The sequence below is a fragment of the Nerophis ophidion genome, linkage group LG18 (assembly GCF_033978795.1).
Source record: "Nerophis ophidion isolate RoL-2023_Sa linkage group LG18, RoL_Noph_v1.0, whole genome shotgun sequence".
Classification (NCBI taxonomy): domain Eukaryota; kingdom Metazoa; phylum Chordata; class Actinopteri; order Syngnathiformes; family Syngnathidae; genus Nerophis; species Nerophis ophidion.
Window position 1 is genome coordinate 45,981,442 of NC_084628.1, and position 21,960 is coordinate 46,003,401.

Genomic DNA, 21,960 nt, shown 5'->3' on the forward strand with positions numbered 1-21,960 from the left:
ATTTTTGACTTAATTAGGTGAAATGACGTCATCTCCCACGGCACAGTGGTTGAAAAACACTGATCTACATAACTGGGGCCAATTTCCTTGCATAGACAAAGTGGATAAAGTAATATGCAGCTATTATTTTTGATCAGCCCTTTGAGACACTAGTGATTTAGGGCTATATAAGTAAACATTGATTGATTGATTGAATCAATGTAGTTGTTTTTTGTCACCCTGGTAAATAATTACTACAAAACTGATATGGTTAACATTTTAAGCAGAATATAAATAAACAATCGCAATTTCCGAATGCAGCTCTTCCACTTCCTCTTCTATAAACACAATAGCCTGTGTTGCCTTATGCTCTTTCTGTATTAGTATTAATAAGAAAACATCAGTAGAAGAGGATGTAAAATAGAATACTGGAGACTTACCTTCTATCTTTTTTTGAGTCAGCTCTTCTGAATCGGTCTTGGCCCATTGAAGGATTTCCGGGATCACACCTGGTCACGAAGTCGTTCAATTTGTTCTCCATCCAAACAAGACTAAAACGCTTCTTCTTTAAAGTCAGAATCATTTCAATGGTAGCTGTCATGACCATCCATGACGGCGTTGAGTTGTGTTTATCTTCCTTCTTCTCCTTTCCTGAGTCCTTAGTGGGAATTTCAACTGGAACGGCCCTTGAAGTCGGATTTCCGACCCGGAATGTCGCAGCATTCAGACCAGCGTGTTTGAAGGTTGCAGAAAGAATGCATATTTTCCCATTTGTTTATATTCAGATAAGGCAAAGCATTAGCTTTGGTTCCGACTTCATTACCGAAACGCTCTCAACTCTGCAGTGACGTCATTCCCAGGTCTGACTTCAAAGGCAAATGAAGTCAGCATTGGCGCCGCCTCCCTCACCTGTCCTTGATTGGTAATCAGGGCACAACTGTCTCTGGGTTCCAACAAGGCAGCTTTTTGTGTTCCTCTGGACAAGGCAGGATCATTTAGTATATTTCCTTGCACTAAATCATTTGGCTCGAAACAAGCTTTTGACGACGCATGGAAACACCTTCATTTGATCGTGTTTGGCTTGATAAAAATCAGCATTTTTCCCTGTCAGTTCTCTCAGCAGGGGGTCCAACACACCTGTCTTTATTGTAATGGTCACAGACTGTTTACATGAAGGGTCCCCTAATTAAGGCCCGCGGGCCAAATCTAGCCCGCCAGCGTCCACAATATGGCCCACGGGACCTCCCAAATGTATTTTATTTTGTTTTGTTTTTTTAAATCTGTCCTGTACATCTACTCGGGCAGATCATAGTGTTGATGAAGATGTCCATGTCTGCTGTTCAGATTTACTTATGAGTGTGGTATACTTATTAAATATTTGAATATGTGTTTGGCACATCCAAACAGATAGGGAAAGTGTGGGGACGAAAAAAACAACAACATAAAAAAATAAAACTTTATATATATATATATATATATAAATGGTTTTATTTTTCATGTTGTTTTAAAAATAAAACCACATATATATAAATCTTTACACATATATGTATATACATATAAATACCAATGTATATGAATATATACATCTAAATAAACATATCTATATATACACATATAATTACACACACGCACACACACATATATATATATATATATATATATGTATGTATTAATATACATATGTACATATACACATATACATATATACTGTATATACACAAATGCATGTATATGTATATCTAAATATATAAAGATACATATCCATACACACACATACATATGTACAGATCTATATATATATATATATATATATATATATTTACATATATATATATATATACATATATATATATATGTAAATATATATATATATAATATATATATGAAATATATATATATATATATATATAATATATATATATATAATATATATATATATATATATATAATATATATGAAATATATATATATGCTTCTTTACGCTGGGGTTGTTCCTCCCAGTTGCAAAACGGACAATTCTGGACAAAAACATGAATGTAGGAGATGATCTATTAATCAATCAATCATTCAATGTTTATTTATATAGCCCTAAATCACAAATGTCTCAAAGGACTGCACAAATCATTACGACTACAACATCCTCGGTAGGCCCACATAAGGGCAAGGAAAACTCACACCCAGTGGGACGCCAGTGACAATGGTGACTATGAGAAACCTTGGAGAGGACCCCCCCCCGACCCCCCCCATACAACGTAGAAACACACAGAAAAAAAAAGAATAAACAGAAAAGTGCGCCAATAGCATGGAAAAATATAGCGAAGCTTAGCGCAGGAACACGAATCAGGAATCAGAGGAATAAGCAATGTAACTTGTTGTGTGGAGCAAACAAAGAAGCCAGGACGAGTGATCAGAAAGGCAGGCTTGAACACTGTCTCTTGATTACAAACAGGTGAGTGTACCAAACAACAGAGGCAGGTGTAAATCACAAGTAACCGTGGTGACTAAACTCAGGGGGTGCACAAACAGGAACTAAAGGACTCCAAAACAAACAGAAAACACGACCCGGACCACGGAACATGACATGAGATTTATATATACATGTACTGTATACTTGTGTGTGTGTGTGTGTGTGTGTGTGTGTGTGTGTGTGTGTATATATGTATATGTATGTATATATGTATATATATATATATATCCATCCATCCATCCATTTTCTACCGCTTATTCCCTTTCGGGGTTGCGGGGGGCGCTGGCGCCTATCTCAGCTACAATCGGGCGGAAGGCGGGGTACACCCTGGACAAGTCGCTACCTCATCGCAGGGCCAACACAGATAGACAGACAACATTCACACTCACATTCACACACTAGGGACCATTTAGTGTTGCCAATCAACCTATCCCCAGGTGCATGTCTTTGGAAGTGGGAGGAAGCCGGAGTACCCGGAGGGAACCCACGCAGTCACGGGGAGAACATGCAAACTCCACACAGAAAGATCCCGAGCCTGGATTTGAACCCAGGACTGCAGGACCTTCGTATTGTGAGGCAGACGCACTAACCCCTCTGCCACCGTGAAGCCCATATATATATATATATATATATATATATATATATATATACATACACACACATGTAAATATATACATGCATATATACATATATATGTATGTGTATATGTATAAATATATGTGTATATATGTATATCAATATACACATATACTTTTATATATATATATATATATACATATATATATATATATATACACATGTATATGTGCATATATATATGTGTGTACATATATACGTATATATATATACATATATGTGCATATATATGTGTGTATATATATATATATATATATATTATATGTATATATATACACACACACACACACTCAAATACATATGTAAATATAAATCTCATGGAAATTATTAACATGTATTAAATATAAACATGCTTACTTTCTTTCAGAGCTGCTAATGATATTTTTAGTTTTCTTGTTGGATCAATTTGACAGTCCAGGTGTACCTAATAGAATGTCCGGTGAGTCACCACAGCAGCAGTGGACACGACATAAATCGTACAATTATCCTAACTAACACAAATGGCAACTTGTGCCTGGGAGAAAATAGCATGAGAGTGCTGGAGAAGCCATTTAAGGACGTTGAATTAGAGCGAGTATAGGTGCCTGTCGTCTATAATGATTGCTCATTAGTCTTTTCACACTGACTCCCAACTAATTAGTTCAGAGAAGTCCTGGTAAACTTTTTAAGCTACATTGAATTGGAATGAACGTGTCCGACTTGGTGATTACATTTACTAGGATCATTCCGGAAAATCCCTTATCTGCTTCTTGTGTTAATAGTGTTTAAGTGAGATTATAAAGTCATACCTGAAAGTCGGAGGGCTGCGGTTACCGCCAGTGTCTCTGAGAGAAGCCAATGGAGGAGCCAAGATCACAGCTGCCTTTTTGACAGCGGCTGCAGGAGGAGGCTAATTCTCCGGTAAGAGACAACTTAATATCACAATTTTCTCATCCAAAAACTTGCTGGTTGACATGCGGTAGCGAAACATGTTCGCTAAAGCTTCACAACAAACCAAAAAACACCGGCTGTGTTTGGGTTGCTAAAGGCAGCTGCAATCCACCGCTTTCCACCAACAGCATTCTTCTTTGATGTCTCCATTATTAATTGAACAAATTGCAAAAGATTCAGCAACACAGACGTCCAAAATACTGTGTAATTATTCGATGAAAACAGACTACTTTTAGCCGTGAGTGGTGCTGGGAGAACATGTCCGCTCCAACCGATAACGTCACAAGCACGCGTCAACACAAGCGTCAACACAAGCGTCATCATTCCGCGACATTTTCAACAGGATACTTTGCGGGAAATTTAAAATTGCAATTTAGTGAACTAAAGCGGCCGTATTGGCATGTGTTGCAATGTTAATATTTCATCATTGATATATAAACTATCAGACTGCGTGGTCGCTAGTAGTGGCTTTCAGTCGTGACGTCACGGGTTGTGGAGCTCCTCACATCCTCACATTGTTTATTATTATGGCCACCAGCAGCAAGAGCGATTCGAACCGAAAAGGCGACATTTCCCCATTAATTTGAGCGAGGATGAAAGATTCGTGGATGAGGAAAGTTAGAGTGAAGCACTATAAAAAAAAAAAAGCGACGGCAGTGGGAGCGATTCAGACGTTATTAGACACATTTACTAGGATAATTCCGGAAAATCCCTTATCTGTTTATTGTGTTAATAGTGTTTAAGTGAGATTATAAAGTCATACCTGTAAATCGGAGGGCTGCGGTGACCGCCAGTGTCTCTGAGAGAAGCCAATGGAGGAGCCAAGATCACAGCTGCCTTTTTTGACAGCTGCTGCAGGAGGACGCTAATTCTCCGGTAAGAGACAACTTAATATCACAATTTTCTCATCCAAAAACTTGCTGGTTGACATGTGGTAGCGAAACATGTTCGCTAAAGCTTCACAACAAACAAAGAAACACCGGCTGTGTTTGGGTTGCTAAAGGCAGCTGCAATCCACCGCTTTCCACCAACAGCATTCTTCTTTGACGTCTCCATTATTAATTGAACAAATTGCAAAAGATTCAGCAACACAGACGTCCAAAATACTGTGTAATTATGCGATGAAAGCAGACTACTTTTAGCCGTGAGTGGTGCTGGGGGAACATGTCCGCTCCACAAGCACGCGTCAACATAAGCTTCATCATTCCGCGACATTTTCAACAGGATACTTCGCGCGAAATTTAAAACTGTAATTTAGTAAACTAAAAAGGCCGTATTGGCATGTGTTGCAATGTTAATATTTCATCATTGATATATAAACTATCAGACTGCGTGGTCGCTAGTAGTGACGTCACGGGTTGTGGAGCTCCTCACATCCTCACATTGTTTATTATTATAGCCACCAGCAGCAAGAGCGATTTGGACCGAAAAGGCGACATTTCCCCATTAATTTGAGCGAGGATGAAAGATTTGTGGATGAGGAAAGTTAGAGTGAAGCACTATAAAAAAAAAACGTCAAATGTTGTCAACTCCAGGCCGGGAGTTTTGAAGTTTGCAGCAGATGACGAGCGTGGTGATCGGGACAAGTAAGAGGGTTTATGGAGAGTCCGTCTTGAAAGCTGAGAGAGTATCGGTGTGATGAGGTGTGAGGATTTGGGTTGTGGTTCATGATTCTGCAGTTGATAGACGCCTTGAATTACAATAATCCGGACGGGATGCGAGGAGAACATCCGTTGAGTGGTGGGAGAGAGAAGGAGATACTGCCAAGGTGGAAAAAGGCTGTGCCTGATAAATTATTAATGTGGGATTCGAACAGGAGTGTGCTGTCAAGGATGACAACGAGGGTTTTTTTTTTTTTGACTTGTGAAGCATCGGGGATTAAACCGCCGTCGGTTTCAATATTGAAGGGGTGGGATTTGGGCAGGGTTGACTTTGAGCCCATGATGAGGACTTTATACTCTTGTTTCCATTGATTCAGAGCCTATTAGTTGACATCCAGTCAGTGATGGACAGTCTGCGGAATCGGTGGTTTTGACCAGGACTTAGTGGCAATGGTAGAAATGAGTGCCGTCAGCAGGGGTGAGTAGCAGATTATATCAGTTTGCATTTCAAATGGCCTTCAAATGGACTTTGATACAAGAAGCCCTTTTCCACCGCAGGAACTTGTACAAGAAGAGACTGGAGGAGATGCAGATGAAGAGACACGACTGCGGAGCTGGTGTAGAGCGCCGGGACGGACAGGCTTCACAGTGAATGAGCCGGTATCGGACACCTCGGTCTCCTTGCACGCATCCTCGCTCATCGAGGCGGACTGAACACTGGCTGAGAGTTGGTGAGCAGTCGACTCTTTTGGTTGCTTTGTTGGGTCCGCTCCTGTCTCTGGCCATGTTTCGCCCCAACCCAGCAGACGATGGCGTGGAACACCGTAGACGCCACCATAGTGAATATGTTTCTTTTAGTTTTTATTCATAGCTGTATGTATTGTACCACATATCCCGGCAAGAGCTCCGGCTTATCAGTGACTCCCAGAGCCCCAAAAAAAGTCTACGGGCTATAGAGCGTTTTCTATTCATGCTCCAGTACTCTGGAATGCCCTCCCGGTAACAGTTCGAGATGATCTTAGTAGAAGCATTTAAGTCCCATCTTAAAACTCATTTGTATACTCTAGCCTTTAAATAGACCCCTTTTTTAGACCAGTTGATCTGCCGTTTCTTTTCTTTTCTCCTCTGCCCCCCTCTCCCTTGTGGAGGAGGGCACAAGTCCGGTGGCCATGGATGAAACGCTGGCTGTCAAACACTTTTATGCTAAAATACTGAACAGATGTTTACCTTATCCCAATAAAAATCTGTTCAGTATTTTAACATAAAAGTGTTTGATTTTGAGGCATTAAAAGCCACAAAATGCAAAGGGTCCATCAGACCCACAAACGCTGGCTGAGTAACAAAAATATGAACATTACACAAGGGTTAATTTTCTAGTCTATTCTAAAGTTTTATTTTTTACCTCTTTTATACTTTTGCACTTTGACATTTTAACAAACGTAAAGTGCGTTACAAATTCATTATTATTATTATCTAGGGCTTCGATTAAGAATTTTAATCGAAGTTACTGGCATTATTTCTCCGATTAATCGCGATTAACTGCATTGTATACGCAAAGCCCAATAATGAATTCAAAAGTAGTGTGTAGTGCACCTTTATTGGAATATTCTCCCACATGAACAAAAGCGCCAAAACATTTGTTGTGCAAACACAATTTAAATCAGTCCTTGTTAAACAGTAGCAGTTAAATAGCATATTTGATGAAAATCAACTCCAAAAATGTAAATACAAACATTTAAGCTTATTGCCACTGCCAGGGTATTTAAGTTATCCTGTTTGTTATGGAAAATAAATATAATCTACATACAAATCTCTGAGCCACAATCATAACATCTGAACAGGCAATTTCTGAGGTAACAGCAGGAACATTTTTTTTTATCAGGGATCTTATGTTTAAAAAAACTATATATGGGCTGTTTTAGGGCATTTTTGATCAAATTATCCGTAGTAGCAATATTAATAATGTTGTGTTTATTCTGCGTAGTGCACTTAAAATAATTATGACCATATCTAGGAATTGATATGATGGGAATTTTCCGATTGTTTGCTTGGTGCTTTGATAAACTGAAGGCATCATATACATGGTACTATATTGTGATGTTATGAGCCAGGGAAAAAAAGAACTACCCTACCCAGCATGCAACAGGAGTGACGAGCATGACGGCATCTTGTATGTTGTGATATGCACGCTCTGAAAGTAAACGTTAAGAACTCAGCCAACACTCCTGGTCTGCATTATTCATAAATAGACAGACAACACATATACTCCGCTGCTTCACAGGCCGCTGGATGTAGCCGGCAAAGTATTCCCATGCTAGCTAGCCGGTCTAGCAAGCACGCCTCATTCAGTCCAAAACGGCCCGATCTATCCACATCCAGAATTGTCTGGCGGTCGTAAGTGATCCCGGAGTGACCACGCTGTAAGCCAGCCAGGAAATTTGCAGAATTGTCCGGTATTTTTGCCAAATGTTCCATCTTTACCAACAGCCCCTCCACGCCATCTTGTTAAGAAAAGGCGTTAACAAAATAAAAGCATGTAAACAACATACGCAAATGTGCGATAAAATAATTGTCGGCGTTAATAGATTGATGAGTTAACGCGTAATTAATGCATTAATTTGCCCACCCCTAGTATTATCATTACTTTTGGAAGGTTCCCGGAACCTTATTTGGGGCGGGTTGTGATGTCGAACGCTGATTGTTTGACCACAGTTGGTGTTCCTAAAACATATTTTCGGGAACACACGACCGCCACTTACAGAATCCAAAAAAAACTTTGTTATTTCTTATTTCTTGAGAAAGAGAAAAATGAAATGATTTTTCGACTTTCGTGGGGTGTTTCGGTGCTGAAGAACGCTGATCAGTGGAACTATCTTGCAGTGTTTTCACTTAGCCGTAGTCTTTACAAAATATGCGTTTTTTTTGCTGTTTAATATTTTTGACAAACTTAATTTCCATACGAGAAACTATGAGAACTCTTATAAAATTATTCACAGAAGAGTGTGAGTCAGGACTGGACCTCAGCTGCCTACTACTCTGACTTCATTGGACACATGTGAAATGAAGGAGAACACACTCTAGTGGAACAAAGGTAAATAACATAAAACATTAACTATTTATTTTATTATCCAGTGTGGCTGGATCAAAATAAACTTTGGAGACGCTTTGCTGAACAAAAAGTTACTTTATTACAAGCGAGTGTCATTATACAGGTCTGCAGTACCAGGAGGAGCGTAGGTCAAAAAGTTATTGAATGATTGATTGATTGATTGAAACTTTTATTAGTAGATTGCACAGTTCAGTACATAATTGACGACTAAATGGTAACACCCCAATAAGTTTTCAAATTGTTTAAGTCGGGGTCCACGTTAATCAATTCATGGTAAAAGGACTCCTAACCCGGAGAAGCCAAATTATCTGTTTTTATATCTCTCCTTTCTGTCTCAGGATGTGTGTGCTAAGTCAGGAGAGCGCATCCTGACCATAAAAGCAGATTGTGGAAGTGGCTTACTCGCAGTCCCACTGTCAGACAACAGGAGTCCTGCATGCGGGTTTAAAAAGGTTTTTAATGATCGTATGTTTTTATGCAAAGGTTTTTTTTATCTCAGAACGTGACTTTCCAAACTTCCCTCTCGTCCTGCAACGCAGCCGCTCACTCCTAAAGACAACAGATGATTAGATTGACACATACCACCTGTGAAACCTGCCAGCTGTGTCTCGCCGCCCCTGCTTGATGGCACTCGTCCTCAGCACCACGGACAGCGGCGGTGACTTTCGCAGAGATGTTCATGTGTAAGTGGGAAGAAAAAAACTGCTTGGAGTCATAACTCAAACGTTGGCGTTGAGCGAGACAGGTAGTCTTTTCTCACGTATATGGTTATCACTTTTAAATTCCCAAGTCCCAATAAGAGCCTTTTTGCCTACGAGAAGTGATCCAATGCACCTGTGAATATCAAACTAGGGGGCCTCATCTACAGACCCCGTTTCAATATGAGTTGGGAAATTGTGTTAGATGTAAATATAAACGGAATACAATTAATTGCAAATCATTTTCAACCCATATTCAGTTGAATATGCTACAAAGACAACATATTTGATCTTCAAACTGATAAACTTTTTTTTTTTTTGCAAATAATCATTAACTTTAGAATTTGATGCCAGCAACATGTGACAAAGAAGTTGGGAAAGGTGGCAATAAATACTGATAAAGTTGAGGAGTGCTCATCAAACACTTATTTGGAACATCCCACAGGTGTGCAGGCTAATTGGGAACAGGTGGGTGCCATGATTGGGTATAAAAGCAGCTTCCCAAAAAATGCTAAGTAATTCCCAAACTAGGATGGGGCGAGGATCACCAATTTGTAATCAAATTGTCGAACAGTTTTAGAAGAACAATTCTCAACGAGCTATTGCAAGGACTTTAGGGATTTTACCATCTACGGTCCGTAAAATCATGAAAAGGTTCAGAGAATCTGGAGAAATCGCTGCACGTAAGCGATGATATTACGGACCTTTGACCCCTCAGGCGGTACTGCATCAAAAACCGACATCAGTGTGTAAAGGATATCACCACATGGGCTCAGGAACACTTCATAAAACCACGGTCAGTAACTACAGTTGGTCGCTACATCTGTAAGTGCAAGTTAAAACTGTACTATGCAAAGCCAAACCCATTTATCAACAATATCCTGTTCTCCCGAAATGTGTTTGTCAATCTTGTATTGTGTGGCTTCACAGCGTGGCGCATATTATAAGAGTGTTAAAATTGTTTATATCACAACCATTAGTGTACTCTGTGTCACCCAGTATGCCTTGCAGTCGTGTGCGTGTTGCTGCGGAAGTCACACACAACATGATGCTGGACTGACAATCAGATCGAAAAAGCCATTTGCTTCATAGCACGCCCTAATACTTATTATTTGGGTGACTTCTGGCAGTCATTCGAAAGAATAATAGCGTCTCTTATTGTCTTCTTCGCTTTATGACACGGGTCTTAAATGGCTCTTGGAATGGCAAAGGATAACGATCTCAGAACCATGCATATCGAATATTTCCGGATGGTTCAACTGCCACCCGCCCGAATCTAATTCAAATCTATTTTTTCGTCATGTCAATCAATCAATCAATCAATCAATGTTTATTTAGATAGGCCCAAATCACAAATGTCTCAAAGGACTGCACAAATCATTACGACTACAACATCCTCGGAAGAACCCACAAAAGGGCAAGGAAAACTCACACCCAGTGGGCAGGGAGAATTCACATCCAGTGGGACGCCAGTGACAATGCTGACTATGAGAAACCTTGGAGAGGACCTCAGATGTGGGCAACCCCCCTCCTCTAGGGGACCGAAAGCGATGGATGTCGAGCGGGTCTAACATGATACTGTGAAAGTTCAATCCATAGTGGCTCCAACACAGCCGCGAGAGTTCAGTTCAAAGCGGATCCAAGACAGTAGCGAGAGTCCCGTCCACAGGAAACCATCTCAAGCGGAGGCGGATCAGCAGCGTAGAGATGTCCCCAACCGATACACGGGCGAGCGGTCCATCCTGGGTCCCGACGAGCGGTCCATCCTGGGTCTCGACTCTGGACAGCCAGTACTTCATCCATGGTCATCGGACCGGACCCGCTCCACAAGGGAGGGGGGAAAATAGGAGAAAAAAGAAAAGAAGCGGCAGATCAACTGGTCTAAAAAGGAGGTCTATTTAAAGGCTAGAGTATACGGATGAGTTTTAAGGTGAGACTTAAATGCTTCTACTGAGGTAGCATCTCGAACTGTTACCGGGAGGGCATTCCAGAGTACTGGAGCCCGAACGGAAAACGCTCTATAGCCCGCAGACTTTTTTGGGGCTCTAGGAATCACTAATAAGCTGGAGTCTTTTGAAGGCAGATTTCTTGCCGGGACATATGGTACAATACAATCGGCAAGATAGGATGGAGCTAGACCGTGTAGTATTTTATACGTAAGTAGTAAAACCTTAAAGTCACATCTTAAGTGCACAGGAAGCCAGTGCAGGTGAGCCAGTACAGGTATATATGTATGTATATATGTATATAAAGGTATATACAGTATAGGTATATATGTATGTATATATGTATATAAAGGTATATAAGTATAGGTATATATGTATGTATATATGTATATAAAGGTATATACAGTATAGGTATATATGTATGTATATATGTATATAAAGGTATATACAGTACAGGTATATATGTATGTATATATGTATATAAAGGTATATACAGTACAGGCGTAATGTGATCAAACTTTCTTGTTCTTGTCAAAAGTCTAGCAGCCGCATTTTGTACCAACTGTAATCTTTTAATGCTAGACATGGGGAGACCCGAAAATAATACGTTACAGTAATCGAGACGAGACGTAACAAACGCATGGATAATGATCTCGACGTCTTTAGTGGACAAAATGGAGCGAATTTTAGCGATATTACGGAGATGAAAGAAGGCCGTTTTAGTAACGCTTTTAATGTGTGACTCAAAGGAGAGAGTTGGGTCGAAGATAATACCCAGATTCTTTACCGTGTCGCCTTGTTTTATTGTTTGGTTGTCAAATGTTGAAGTTGTATTATTAAATAGAGGTCGGTGTCTAGCAGGACCGATAATCAGCATTTCCGTTTTTTTGGCGTTGAGTTGCAAAAAGTTAGCGGACATCCATTGTTTAATTTCATTAAGACACGCCTCCAGCTGACTACAATCCGGCGTGTTGGTCAGCTTTAGGGGCATGTAGAGTTGGGTGTCATCAGCATAACAGTGAAAGCTAATACCGTATTTGCGTATGATGTCACCTAGCGGCAGCATGTAGATGCTGAAGAGTGCAGGGCCAGGGACCCAACGCCACACGTTACTTTAACATAGTCCGAGGTCACATTGTTATGGGAGACACACTGCATCCTATCAGTAAGATAAGAGTTAAACCAAGACAGGGCTAAGTCTGACATACCAATTCGTGTTTTGATACGCTCTAATAAAATATTATGATCGACGGTATCGAAAGCAGCACTAAGATCGAGGAGCAGCAACATAGATGACGCATCAGAATCCATCGTTAGCAATAGATCATTAGTCATTTTTGCGAAGTTCTGTCTCCGTGGAGTGATTTGGCCCGAAACCGGATTGGAAGGTTTCACATAGATTGTTAAACGCTAAGTGTTCATAAACCCGGACTCCGCGGACGAGACTGCAAACCGCGTATCCCTAATGACCATACAATTACAGTATTACTAAAGTGAGCTAAAAAGTTGCAACAAGGACAGGATTTCTTTGAGTTGGACGCTGAAATTGCTTCTCTTTGGGGATCGACTGAAACAATGAGAAAGAACGGCTGAATTAGTTTTCCTCTATCAGGTTGGCTGTCTGTGCCTTTAAGATCCTTGTCGGACTCAATTTCCTTCCGCTGTGATTTATTATCTGAATGCATCCCTTTGCCACGTGGGATAGTAGTCATAGAGATGCTTACAATGTCACACACACCCTCTTAGGCTTTGTGCGCGTAGAGCCTTGGTTTTCAGGTACGCGGTCGGATTTATGTTTGACAATGATGACAGGTTAAGTGGTTGCACTTGTTTTCCAAGAACTTTGCCTCAGCCAAGGCCTGCCGTTGTATTCAATCAGCTCCACAATAGCCAACCAGATTGCGTTCGAGGTGGATGAAATTCACTTGGTTAGGTGCTTGTTTGTGTGCTTTCAACCCACGTTTGGCACTAAACCTGATCTACAAGTGCGATAGAATGGTCATAATGTCGTCTTTTCTTCTGCGCCCCCCCCCCCCCCCCCCCCCCCCCCACCATTCTGCACGTATCGCTCCGACAAGGTCGGTTTAGTGGAAGCGGTACAATCCCTTACAAGGATGGCTTTTCTTGCAATAAAAACACATTCACAGGCATTTCATTGGAAGGAGTTGTGACGTTTTGCTGGCATCCTGGCGTGGTTTGCGTTCTCCCGTGGGTGAAGCGAAGAAGGACGATATAATGATCTATTATACAATAAAAACAAAAAAATCTGCGTTCAAAAGACTCCGGCTTATTAGTGATTCCTAAAGCCCCAAAAAAGTCTGTGGGCTATAGAGCGTTTTCCAGTACTCTGGAATGCCCTCCCGGTAACAGTTCCAGATGCTACCTCAGTAGAAGCATTTAAGTCTCATCTTAAAACTCATCTGTATACTCTAGCCTTTAAATATCAATCAATCAATCAATCAATGTTTTTTTATATAGCCCCAAATCACAAATGTCTCAAAGGATTACACAAATCATTACGACTACAACATCCTCGGAAGAACCCACAAAAGGGCAAGGAAAACTCACACCCAGTGGGCAGGGAGAATTCACATTCAGTGGGACGCCAGTGACAATGCTGACTATGAGAAACCTTGGAGAGGACCTCAGATGTGGGCAACCCCCCCCCCTCTAGGGGACCGAAAGCAATGGACGTCGAGCGGGTCTAACATGATACTGTGAAAGTTCAATCCATAGTGGCTCCAACACAGCCGCGAGAGTTCAGTTCAAGCGGATCCAAGACAGCAGCGAGAGTCCCGTCCACAGGAAACCATCTCAAGCGGATCAGCAGCGTAGAGATGTCCCCAACCGATACAGGCGAGCTGTCCATCCTGGGTCCCGACGAGCGGTCCATCCTGGGTCTCGATTCTGGACAGCCAGTACTTCATCCATGGTCATCGGACCGGACCGCCTCCACAAGGGAGGGGGGGACATATGAGAAAGAAAAGAAGCGGCAGATCAACTGGTCTAAAAAGGAGGTCTATTTAAAGGTTAGAGTATACAGATGAGTTTTAAGGTGAGACTTAAATGCTTCTACTGAGGTAGCATCTCGAACTGTTACCGGGAGGGCATTCCAGAGTACTGGAGCCCGAACGGAAAACGCTCTATAGCCCGCAGACTTTTTTGGGCTTTAGGAATCACTAATAAGCCGGAGTCCTTTGAAGGCAGATTTCTTGCATATGGTACAATACAATCGGCAAGATAGGATGGAGCTAGACCGTGTAGTATTTTATACGTAAGTAGTAAAACCTTAAAGTCACATCTTAAGTGCACAGGAAGCCAGTGCAGGTGAGCCAGTAAAGGTATATATGTATGTATATATGTATATAAAGGTATATACAGTACAGGTGTAATATGATCAAACTTTCTTGTTCTTGTCAAAAGTCTAGCAGCCGCATTTTGTACCAACTGTAATCTTTTAATGCTAGACATGGGGAGACCCGAAAATAATACGTTACAGTAATCGAGAATAGACCTCCTTTTTAGACCAGTTGATCTGCCGCTTCTTTTCTGTTTTCTCCGCTTCTTTTCTTTTTTCTCCTATGTCCCCCCCTCCCTTGTGGAGGGGGTCCGGTCCGATGACCATGGATGAAGTACTGGCTGTCCAGAGTCGGGACCCAGGATGGACCGCTCGCCTGTGTACCGGTTGGGGACATCTCTACGCTGCTGATCCGCCTCCGCTTGGGATGGTTTCCTGTGGACGGGACTCTCGCTGCTGTCTTGGATCCGCTTTGAACTGAACTCTCGCGGCTGTGTTGGAGCCACTATGGATTGAACTTTCACAGTATCATGTTAGACCCGCTCGACATCCATTGCTTTCGGTCCCCTAGAGGGGGGGGGGGGGTTGCCCACATCTGAGGTCCTCTCCAAGGTTTCTCATAGTCAGCATTGTCACTGGCATCCCACTGGATGTGAATTCTCCCTGCCCACTGGGTGTGAGTTTTCCTTGCCCTTTTGTGGGTTCTTCCGAGGATGTCGTAGTCGTAGTGGTTTGTACAGTCCTTTGAGACATTCGTGATTTAGGGCTATATAAATAAACATTGATTGATTGATTGATAAAAACAAAGGCACTAGCACAAAGGCACTGGACCATGGGTGTCAAACTCTGGCCCGCGGGCCAAAATTGGCCCGCCGTGTAATTTCATTTGGCCCTTGAGGTAATATCAAATTAAGATTAGAGCTGGCCCGCCGGTATTATACAACGGCGATGCCTCTGTAACACTGCATTCACCACTGATAGTCGCACTTGCCAACCCTCACGATTTCCCTGGGAGACTCCCAAAGTTCAGTGCCCCTCCCGAAAATCTCCCTAGGCAACCATTCTTCCGAATTTCTCCCGATTTCCACCCGGACAACAATATTGGGGGCGTGCCTTGAAGGCACTGCCTTTAGCGTCCTCTACAGCCTGTCGTCGCGTCCGCCTTTCCGCCATACAAACAACGTGGCGGCCCAGTCACATAATACATGCGGCTTTAACACACACAAGTGAATGCAAGGCATACTTGATCAACAGCCATAAGGGTCACACTGAGGGTGGCCGTATAAACAACTTTAACATTTTTTACAAATATGCGCCACACTGTGAAGCCACACCAAACAAGAATGACAAACACATTTCGGGAGAACATCCGCACCGTAGCACAGGGGTCGGGAACCTTTTTGGCTGAGAGAGCCAAGAAGCCAAATATTGTAAAATGTATTTCCCTAAGAGCCATATTTTTTTTTTACACTGAACACAACTAGACGCGTGCATTTTTAAGTAAGACCAACATTTCCAGAGTATAATAAGTCTCGGTTGGTAGAGCGGCCGTGCCAGCAACATGAGGGTTGCAGGTTCGATTCCCGCTTCCGCCATCCTAGTCACTGCCGTTGTGTCCTTGGGCAAGACACTTTACCCACCTGCTCCCAGTGCCACCCACACTGGTTTATATGTAACTTAGATATTGGGTTTCACTATGTAAAGTGCTTTGAGTCACTAGAGAAAAGCGCTATATAAATATAATTCACTTCACTTCTTATTCTTTGTAATAACATTGTGTTTCTGAAGCTAACTGTGGAGTGGGCGTGGCCTGCGGGCCTGCAGCAAAGCAGGATGTTGCCACGACCGGATCCAGAAATCAGCGACAGGTGCGTAGATGGCCCACCTGGGCCTTGTTATCTAATCACCTGTCGCTCTGTTATAAGCAGCAGCCAGGGGGAGAGACGGGGTCGGGGCTGGAGCCAGAGCGCGAGTGAGGACGAAAGAGAAAAAGACAATTGCTGGAAAGCAACTGAGAGAAAAATAAAACAATATTGTAATCCTAAAACAGGCTCTTGGTGGTCTGAAGAACCCCCAGGAGGGCAAGCCCCACACTAACCAATGATAAATAAATTACTTCTTACCATTAACGCAACTTCTTGAACATAAAATAGCATGTGAATGTTTTGTATTTTGAACGTTATTTTTAACATCGTGATTACCAGCGGAATTATTCATTACTTATCGTGTTAAGCAATGTCAGCTCAGATTTATCCGAGAGCCAGATGCAGTCATCAAAAGAGCCACATCTGGCCCTAGAGCCCTAGCACAACATAAACACAATAAAAGAAATACCCAGAATCCCTTGCAGCACGACCACCACCAAACCCCGCCCTCCCCAATTTTTATTTAAATTTCATTTGATATGCCTTTTATATTTTTTAATCATTATTATTATTATTTGAAACTGGATTTTGCATGTGACTATAAAGTTATATAAGCCTTGCTTGTTCAATATTCAATGCGAAACTTGTTTGGGTCCCTATTAAAAGGTTAATTTGATCAACCTTGGCCCGCGGCTTTGTTCAGTTTTAAATGTTGGCCCACTCTGTATTTGAGTTTGACACCCCTGCACTAGACAAAACAAACAGAAAGCGCCAGTATGTAAATTAGGGACATAAACTAAATAGGAATAGCATGGAAGCTAACAAGTAACAAAAGTAGTCTTTACCACAATGCAGCGTGGGAGCAGACAAGAGTCCAAGAACGGATGTCAAACCAAGGCGGTCTTAAATAGAAGACGTAATCAACAAATCAGGTGCGCGGCGACAAACAAGAGACAGGTGACACTAACGAGTTACCATGACGACAGAAACAAAACAGGAAGTGCCAAAGGGAACCAAAGACGTCAAATACAACACAGGGTAATGACGAAACAGAACAAAATGACGAAACAGAACAAAACCCAGAATAGGACGTGGACCATGACAGGAGTATTAAAAAAATATATTTGCAACAGAGTTGTATTTTTACAAGATTTTTAAAAAATATTTCTGTGTGAGTTCGTCAGTGCAATTTTAAATATTAAACAAATGAACTAATGAATCCACCACATTATACTTGCCAACCTTAAAGGGGAACATCATCAGCAGACCTATGTGAGCGTCAATATTGTTGCCATCCGTGACTCAGATCTTCACGTGTTTATTTTTCCATCTTTGTTTCATTCTCTTCGATCAATCAATCAATGTTTATTTATATAGCCCCAAATCACAAATGTCTCAAAGGACTGCACAAATCATTACGACTACAACATCCTCGGAAGAACCCACAAAAGGGCAAGGAAAACTCACACCCAGTGGGCAGGGAGAATTCACATCCAGTGGGACGCCAGTGACAATGCTGACTATGAGAAACCTTGGAGAGGACCTCAGATGTGGGCAACCCCCCCCCCCCCCCTCTAGGGGACCGAAAGCAATGGATGTCGAGCGGGTCTAACATGATACTGTGAAAGTTCAATCCATAGTGGCTCCAACACAGCCGCGAGAGTTCAGTTCAAAGCGGATCCAAGACAGCAGCGAGAGTCCCGTCCACAGGAAACCATCCCAAGCGGAGTCGGATCACATTCGTAGAGATGTCCCCAACCGATACACAGGCGAGCGGTCCATCCTGGGTCTCGACTCTGGACAGCCAGTACTTCATCCATGGTCATCGGACCGGACCCCCTCCACAAGGGAGGGGGGGACATAGGAGAAAAAAGAAAAGAAGCGGCAGATCAACTGGTCTAAAAAGGAGGTCTATTTAAAGGCTAGAGTATACAGATGAGTTTTAAGGTGAGACTTAAATGCTTCTACTGAGGTAGCATCTCCAACTGTTACCGGGAGGGAATTCCAGACCCACTTACTTCCCGTCTAGTCCGTTACCATGGTTACACATTGATTTCACCTGCTCCTCGTTTTCTACGCACACCTGGTTCTCCTTGATTTCTCCCTATATAAATTTTCCTCTTTTCTTTGTTCAGTCTGGGTCCATAAATTTGCCTTCTAGCAACAGTATTGACTGACTTCATGTAAGTGAATTGTATATATATTAGTGAATTATATTTATATAGCGCTTTTCTCTAGTGACTCAAAGCGCTTTACATAGTGAAACCCAATATCTAAGTTACATTTAAAGCAGTGTGGGTGGCACTGGGAGCAGGTGGGTAAAGTGTCTTGCCCAAGGACACAACGGCAGTGACTAGGATGGCGGAAGCGGGAATCGAACCTGCAACCCTCAAGTTGCTGGCACGGCCACTCTACCAACCGAGCTATACCACCCCACTATAGTATATTCTCGCTAGCTTTTCACGCTAAACCTTTGTTTTATTCCAGCTCTCACGCTGATGAATTGTTTTTCCTTTTTTTGTGTGCCTTTGTGCCAGTCTTAGTTTTGATGTTTTCTATTCCTTTTATGCTAGCGCCCTTGGTTTATTTTGTCTGTTAGCTCCAGTGTTTTTGTTCGTAGCCTGATTTTGTTAAGCTTAATAAATCATTTAAACTTACTATTGCTGTGTTCTTGTCGACGCATCCACGGAGGGACATTACTATGCCAATCAGTCATTACAAATATGTACCTTGATGGTGCAGAAAAAAGACCATCTATTTTTTAAACCGATTTCCGAACTCTAAATGGTTGAATTTGGGCGAATTAAACGCCTTTCTGTTTATCGCGCTGGAAGCGATGACGTCAGAATGTGACGTCGCCGAGGTAACACACCCGCCATTTTCATTTTCACATTACAAACACCGGGTCTCAGCTCTGTTATTTTCCGTTTTTTTGACCATTTTTTGGAACCTTGGAGACATCATGCCTGGTGGGTGTGTTGTCGGAGGGTGTAACAACACTAACAGGGAGGGATTCAAGTTGCACCACTGGCCCGAAGATGCCAAAGTGTCTGCCGCCAGACCCACATTGAATGTGCCAGAGTGTCTCCACATTTGACCGGCGCTGACAGACATGGCACAGAGATGTATGGATAACCTGCAGATGCATTTGCAACGATAGTCAACGAAATCACAAAGTTTAGTTTGTTGATGTTGACTTATGTGCTAATCAAATATATTTGGTCGCGGCGTGACTGCCAGCTAATCGATGCAAACATGCTACGATAATCGATGCTAACATGCTATTTACCGGCGATGCTAAGGCAGACATGGCACAGAGATGTATGGATAACCTGCAGATGCATTTGCAACGATAGTCAACGAAATCACAAAGTTTAGTTTGTTGATGTTGACTTATGTGCTAATCAGATATATTTGGTCGCGGCGTGACTGCCAGCTAATCGATGCAAACATGCTACGATAATCGATGCTAACATGCTATTTACCGGCGATGCTAAGGCAGACATGGCACAGAGATGTATGGATAACCTGCAGATGCATTTGCAACGATAGTCAACGAAATCACGAAGGTGAGTTTTGTTGATGTTGACTGCCAACTAATCGATGCTAACATGCTACGCTAATTGATGCTAACATGCTAATTACCGGCGGTGCTAAAGCAGACATGGCACAGAGATGTATGGATAACCTGTAGATGCATTTGCAACTATATTACATTTCCTTTCACCCACATTTAATGCAAAACAAACACTTACCAATCGACGGATTTAAGTTGCTCCAGTGTCACAAGATGCGAAAGTCTTGATCGATTGGTCCGCACATTTTACCGCAGCTATTCGGCCATGCTATGGCTATGAATAGCGTCAATAGCTATTCGCTCAATAGCTTCAGTTTCTTCTTCAATACTTTCATACTCCAACCATCTGTTTCAATACATGCGTAATCTGTTGAATCGCTTAAGTCGCTGAAATCCGAGTCTAAATCCGAGCTAATGTCGCTATATCTTGCTGTGGTATTCCCATTGTTTGTTTACATTGGCAGCACTGTGTGACGTCACAGGGAAATGGATAGTGGTTTCGAAGATAGCAAAAATAAGGCACTTTAAAGCTTTATTTAGGGATATTTCGAGACCGGTAAAATTTTGAAAAAAAACATCAAAAAATACAACAAGCCACTGGGAACTGATTTTTATTGTTTTTAACCCTTTTGAAATTGTGATAATGTTCCCCTTTAAGACCTCCGATTTCGGGAGGCGGGGGGCGCGGTCAGGGGTGTTTTTTTAATAGATGTCATCAGTGTTTGAACCTGACACTCATCATTACACCATGTACCAAATTAAATAGCTTCGAGGTCAGTAAGCACAACCAGGATTATTCCGTACACTGGGCAAACCGGGTTATAGGGCGCATTGTTGATTTTTTAAGAAAATGAAAGGATTTTAAGTCCGCCTCATAGTCTGAAAAATACGGTACTTTATATATATATATAATAATAATAAAAAATACTGCAGTGTCAAGTGGTCCACCACTTGTGTCTGTTAGATTGATTGCAATGCAAAGAGGTCATGGTCTCCAGAGGAGGGATGACACTGACTTGTGTTCCAATATACTGATTTTTATATCACTATTTGTATTTTGACTGGTCACACAGGCTGACTTTTATTTATTACACCGCTCTAATATTACTTACAGCTCATTCCTTGACCTGGGCTCAAACATATGAGGTCATCTGTTCCCCCGCCGGTCGTCAGGCGTGGTCGCCGTGCGAAAGCAAACATTGCTGTCAACGGTCCCAACGCTGTGTTGTTTTGCCGTATTGATCCATCGTGTTCTTGACGTGCCGCTCCCAATGATCCGTCCAGTTACGGACGACACTTGCGTTTATCTCTGGCGGACAAGCCGGGTGGGCTCAATCAAAGTCAAGAGGGCCATGCTGTGATGTATGCAAATGATGCAATCACCAGAGCAGACCTGGGCAAATTAAGGCCCGGGGGCCACGTGCGGCCCGTTAAGATGTTCAATCTGGCCCACCGGACCATCCATCCATCTGAGGTCGGGTCACGGGGGCAGCAGCCTAAGCAGGGAAGCCCAGACTTCCCTCTCCCCAGCCACTTCGTCCAGCTCTTCCCGGGGGATCCCGAGGCGTTCCCAGGCCAGCCGGGAGACATAGTCTTCCCAACGTGTCCTGGGTCTTCCCTGTGGCCTCCTACCGGTCGGACCTGCCCGAAACACCTCCTTAGGGAGGCGTTCAGGTGGCATCCTGACCACATGCCTGAACCACCTCATCTGGCTCCTCTCCATGTGGAGAAGCAGCGGCTTTACTTTGAGCTCCTCCCGGATGGCAGAGCTTCTCACCCTATCTCTAAGGGAGAGACCCAAACTCATTTCGGCCGCTTGTACCCGTGATCTTATCCTTTCGGTCATGACCCAAA